The sequence below is a fragment of the Pavona decussata genome, unplaced genomic scaffold, assembly GCF_977016875.1.
Source record: "Pavona decussata unplaced genomic scaffold, jaPavDecu1.1 SCAFFOLD_69, whole genome shotgun sequence".
NCBI lineage: Eukaryota > Metazoa > Cnidaria > Anthozoa > Scleractinia > Agariciidae > Pavona > Pavona decussata.
Genome location: NW_028145488.1, coordinates 66,636 through 72,635, shown reverse-complemented (window position 1 = coordinate 72,635; position 6,000 = coordinate 66,636). Strand labels below are relative to the sequence as shown.

General features: G+C 31.9%; 1 protein-coding gene across 1 annotated transcript in view; it reads left to right on the top strand.

Moving 5' to 3' along the window:
* Nucleotides 1-646: 646 nt before the first annotated feature.
* LOC146477621 (uncharacterized) overlaps nt 647-6,000 on the top strand; it is a 50,151-nt gene continuing 44,797 nt past the window's right edge. The window contains exon 1 of the mRNA XM_085113084.1: nt 647-745. The gene's annotated coding sequence lies outside the window, so the exon portion shown is untranslated. The remainder of the gene's footprint in view (nt 746-6,000) is intronic.

The window sequence follows — 6,000 nt, the reverse complement described above, 5'->3', positions numbered from 1 at the left end:
CATAGATTCGCGGCAGGAGTGATCAATTAATCTTTCTTGTGAATGTATTGTAATCAAGCTTTAATTATAATTTTCTTCTCAGTTTTTACGTAATTCCATCAAGCCATGAAATTTATATATCAAGAAAGAAGGACTGGTCTGTCGGAGTTCTAGTAAATGCTTTCTCGTTCTTATCAACATTGGAGTTCAAGTTATCTCGAGCTCCGCCCGCTACAGACGACAGGATTGGTTTTGCAATTGTATGGAGCAGTTTCGGCTGTACCGGCTTTCGATCGATCGATCGCTAGGATCGCCGTGTAAAACCAACGTTTTGAGCGTTAAATTAGTCAGTCGGGTCGTCAGTCGATGTGCGCTAACGGTAATCGGAGAAAACTTATCGAATAAACTGCCGAATTAACCGATTTTCTGCCTTTTTGAAGCCAAAATTTGTCATTCCTTGAGATCCACACAGCACGAAGGTTTCTTTCAACTGAGCTCGAACCGACAACTCGCCCCAGCATGCTTTGCGGACCGTGTCCAACCACCACTGGTCTCGGTGTATCATAGTTTCTAAAATAAAGTGCTCCCACCCTGTTAAGAATTGAAATAACTAACCTAATCCCATCATATTCCCATTAAATATTAATTACATTTATGAAATCTTAAACAAATTAAATTTCCCTTTCATTTACAGGTACCTTGACAAGAATAAAATTGAACACCTACCAGGAGAAATATTTTCACGCCAATCAGGGTTGGGATTTCTGTAAGTGTGATTAACTTTCTTGGCTGTTGATATTGTTTCTCTTTTAGCAGTGATTTAACATGTTACTATTGCACTTCACCCTGGGTCCAATAATAGCAGCGCATTTAAGAGGTTTTTCGCGTTAGAATGGATAAGGCAAATTTCACCTATTTCGCTGATTCTTTTCTATGAACATCAATCATTATATCCCATAAACAAATATCATATTAACTAAGGTCAATGCTATTTTTGTTTCGTTGTTGGCAAGACGGTTTACAAGGTGACCTCAAAACTACCCAATTTATAACCTTTGGCGACTCTACAAGTTATCTATACATTGCCGGTGCTGCCAAAACGTCATTTTTATCTCAAACAGCTTGAATATTTTACACATTGAAGTTCCATTTGTCAATAATATTTAGATGTTTAACTTTGGTTTTCTGTGAAATTTTGACTGAGTAACAATTTTTTCAAAATACCTCATCCTAAACTTCAGAATGCATTAAACGTGACATACATGTAGTAAAAGCCTATTTTCACAAAAGTGGGACCTGACTTAGGGTCAATTCTATTATAAATCAATTGCACTAACACCAATCTACTAATTCATGGCTGCGTGCCGTATAGAGCTTTGCGATTTCTCTAATATTTACGGATTTCAATCGAAATTAAACATTAAGCCGTCAGGCCGATAGACACATTTCTGAACCGAGCTCTTTTAGAAACACAATAATAACCACTAGGTTAATATTTCTGGTCACTTAGCCATATTTTAGAGAAGCTCGATCCAGAAGCCAGGGCCGCGTTTAGCGTATTCCTTAGACTGAAGTGCGAAACTAGTAGTTAGATGTTTGGGGCTATAAGCACACTTTTGAAAATTTCACTTAATTCATACCTGATTCAACAATGAACTCAAAAAACGTAAATCCTCGGTTTTTCAAAAACCTAAATTTTTATCCTCGGTTTCTCAAAAACCTAAATTTAGGTTTTTCATAAATGACACCAAACTGATCCCCAACTCACAAACAATCATCGATTAAATCCAACCAACTTATCAATCGCTGATTTGAATGATGAATACAATATTTTTGAACACCAATTTGGATAAAAAAATTATCTAATCTAATTTATATGAACAACTAATTTGATCATAATGATAAAACATATTTTATTCATCCAACATTTCAAAACTATGCAACATCTGCTGATGGTTATATAATTAACCGAAAAAGATTGGAACCAAGAAAAGGATATTTGTCTGAGAACGGCTATTATATAATTTCTCCGGGACGTAACAATACATGCCCCGCTCATTGATTCGTCTATGAGGCCGTAAATCAGACACATATTCCGTCTAAAATACAGGTAAATCACATTGATTCCAATCGCCAGAACAATTCAATTGAAAATTTGCAATTGGTAACAGCCTCTGAAAATATGATTCACATGCACAAAGCCAGAAAAGAATTCTTTCACAATCCATACACAGAAAATGAGTTACAAATAATAAACAAATTAATGGATTTTCCGCCTGTTGAAGATAATGATTGTGAATTTACAAGGACAGAAAACAGGTTAATCAATAAGATGTATTACAGAATGTGTCACGATATGGACGACACTGATTTTCCACTTTACACAGATTAAATATACTGAAATAAATATGTAATTAAACTATGAATGATGGGTTTTTGGACGCCCATACATTTTTCTCTAATTTTTTTCACCCTAACGGTTTAAAGCTTTGGTAAATATAAAAGTATTATGAGTGAAATGAAAAAAAATCAAAAATCAAAAATCGCATATGTGGATTTTCCTGTTGGTGAAAATTCATCTTTATCAAATCCGACAACAAAGACTATTATTCATGATGGAAAAACATATTATTGTCATCCTAATTATGAAAATTATGGATGTTCAACGGATGGATACATTATTAATCGTAAAAAATTGATTCCTAAAAAAGGAATATTAAATCGCACTGGTTATTTACAAACTAATGTTTATAATCATAATGGAACAAAAAAATGGTATTCTCATCGTTTTATTTGGGAAGCTGTTAATCAACAAATAATCCCAAATGGATATCAAATACATCATATCAATAATGATAAACAAGATAATTCGATTGATAATCTTGAGCTTGTTACCAGACAACAAAACATGATATATGATGGAAAACTAAGACGTGGTATAACAAAATCAAAAAAGCAAAATGTTGAAATAAAATGTAAAATTTTTCATTATCATCATATTTATACAAACTTTGGAGCTAATAAATATGGTCAAATATATAATAAAAAAACCAAGAGATGTTCAATTGGAAATTTAAAACCTGATGGTTATAGACTGATGCGGTTATCACAAATTGGATTACCTTGTAAAGATTTTCGTATTCATCGATTTGTTTACGAATGTTATAACGGTGATATTCCTAAAAAAATGGAAATCAACCATATTGACTCAAATAAACAAAATAATTGTATTGATAATATTGAATTAATGACTCGATCAGAAAATGCTAAACACGCTCATGAAGCCAAGAAATATAAAACAAAGATTGAAATCACATCTGATAAACCCATTGAATCAATTAAATTGGATATTAAATTGAAGGAATCAGATGATGAGTTTACAGAAGATGAAAAACAATTGATTGATAACAAATATAATGCAATAATCAAGAAAATCAATAATGGTGACTTTCCATACAAAAAACAATTACAACAACATTTTTCAAATATGGATTTTTGGTAATTTTTAAATTTCGCAGAGTATTCAATGAATTGAGTATTCTGGGAGATGTCCCACAAAAAAGTAACACGAAATAGGAGCCGACTGAGTACTCCATCACCGCAAAATCTCAGTATGATTGATCAATTTTGTGTTCAATCATGAAGCAAAACCCCAAAACTGCAAAATACAATCCACACACAAAATTTAAACGCACATTCTGAAAATAATTTATCGTATATATATATAATATGGATAAAAATAATTTATCAAAATTAACGAAAAATCAGTTAATTGAATTAATACTCGCAAAAGAACGTCCTGTGCCTGCACCGCGAACAAAGAAAGTGAAACAAACACCCCATCCACGAAAATCAGTCAAACAAATGGTCCAGAATTATGAAAATAATATTATCAAACCACCTGTTCAATTTAGAGATGGACCTCAACCTTTGCCGAGAAACAACATAATTTCACCTCCGATTCAATTTGCTGATAAACCCAAAGCTGCACCCAGAGTGAAAAAAGTATCATTTGATAATCAATTAATACCCAAAGCAGCACCAAGGACTAAGAAAATGGCTCCAATTCCCAAACCCAGAACTCAAATCACAGAAGTTGCAAGAGCATTCAAGGGATATACAAAATCTTATGAAGTTGGAATTAAAAATGAAACAGATCCTTTGATTCAAATGAGTTCAACCAGATTAGCTATTGCTCATTTTATGAAACAATTATTACCTCAAATGAAAGGAATTAAATTTATTGAAACTTTGACAATTTATTTTGAACAACAAAAAGGAAACCAAACTGTCTCCAGAATTGGATATTTTAATAGTAAACCAAAAACAATAACTAATGCCAATGATTTTCAAGAATCTTTGGATGTTAATGTTGAACAAATTATGAATGATATTCACAAATGGATTAGTGAAGGTTCAGCTTGGATAATTAAATCAATCAATGGACATTACATTAATATTATCAAATATGAGCCTCTTACTGGAAGTTCTTACATTCAACTTCCAACTGAACTTCAACATCATCAAAAAGGAATAATCAATCTACAAAATAGAGACAATGAATGTTTTCGTTGGTGTCACATTAGACATTTGAATCCACGAGATGACAATCCACAAAGAATCAAAAAAACTGACAAATCATTTGTCGAAAAATTGGATTACCAAGGAATTGAATTTCCAGTTTCCATCAAACAATATAACAAAATTGAAAATCAAAACAATATTAACATCAATGTATTTGGTTATGAAAAGAAACAACCTTATCCAATTTATATTTCCAAAGAAAAGTTTGATGATGTATTGAATTTGCTGTTAATCTCAGAAAATGAAAATAAACAGTACTGTCTTATCAAAGATTTTAACCGATTTATGTACAGTTATTCGAGCCACAAAGCAAAGAAACATTTTTGTATGCATTGTTTGCAATGCTTTTCATCTAAAGAAATTTTATCGAATCACAAAGAAATATGTATTGAAATCAATGGAAAACAAGCTATTAAAATGCCCAAAGTTGGATCAAAAATCGGATTCAAAAATTTCCAAAAACAAATGCAAGCTCCATTTGTGATTTATGCTGATTTTGAAGCAATCACTGAGCCAATTCATGGTTGTCAACCATCCAATCAAAAATCATTTACTGAAGCATATCAAAAACATACTGATTGTGGTTATGGATACAAAGTTGTTTGCTGTTATAACGACAAATATACCAAACCAATAAGATATTATCGAGGAGAAAAAGCTGTTTACAAATTTATGGAATCCATGTTGAATGAAGTCAAATATTGCCGAACAATTATCAAAAACGAATTCAATAAACCACTGGTAATGACTCAGGAGAATGAAAATGACTTCCAAAAAGCAACTTCTTGCCATATCTGTGGAAAGCAATACAATAAATCAGATTTACGAGTAAGAGATCATTGCCATGTTACTGGAAAATTCCGTGGTTCAGCTCATAATTTATGTAATTTGAATTTTCAATTAACAGATAAAATCCTAGTTATTTTCCATAATTTGAAAGGATATGATAGCCATTTCATCATGCAAGAAATAGGAGAAATCATTGAGAATAATACTTTTGAGGATAAAAAAGGAGAAACCAGAAAGCATAAAATCAACGTAATTCCTCATAATATGGAGAAATACATGGCCTTCATGTTGGGTAATAATTTGGCATTCATTGATAGTCTCCAATTTATGAACCAAAGTTTGGCCAATCTTGCTAAAAATTTACCAGAAGAAGCTTTCAAATACACAAAACAAGTGTTCAAAGATGATAAATTTAGATTAATGAAGCAAAAAGGTGTTTATCCATATGACTATATGAACAGCTTCGAAAAGTTCAATGAAACACAATTACCAAGTCAAAACGATTTTTACAGTCAAATGAATAATCAACATATTACTGATGAAGAATACAATCATGCACAAAATGTTTGGAATACATTTCATTTGAAAACAATGGGAGAATATCATAATTTGTATCTCCAATCTGATGTATTATTGTTGGCTGATGTA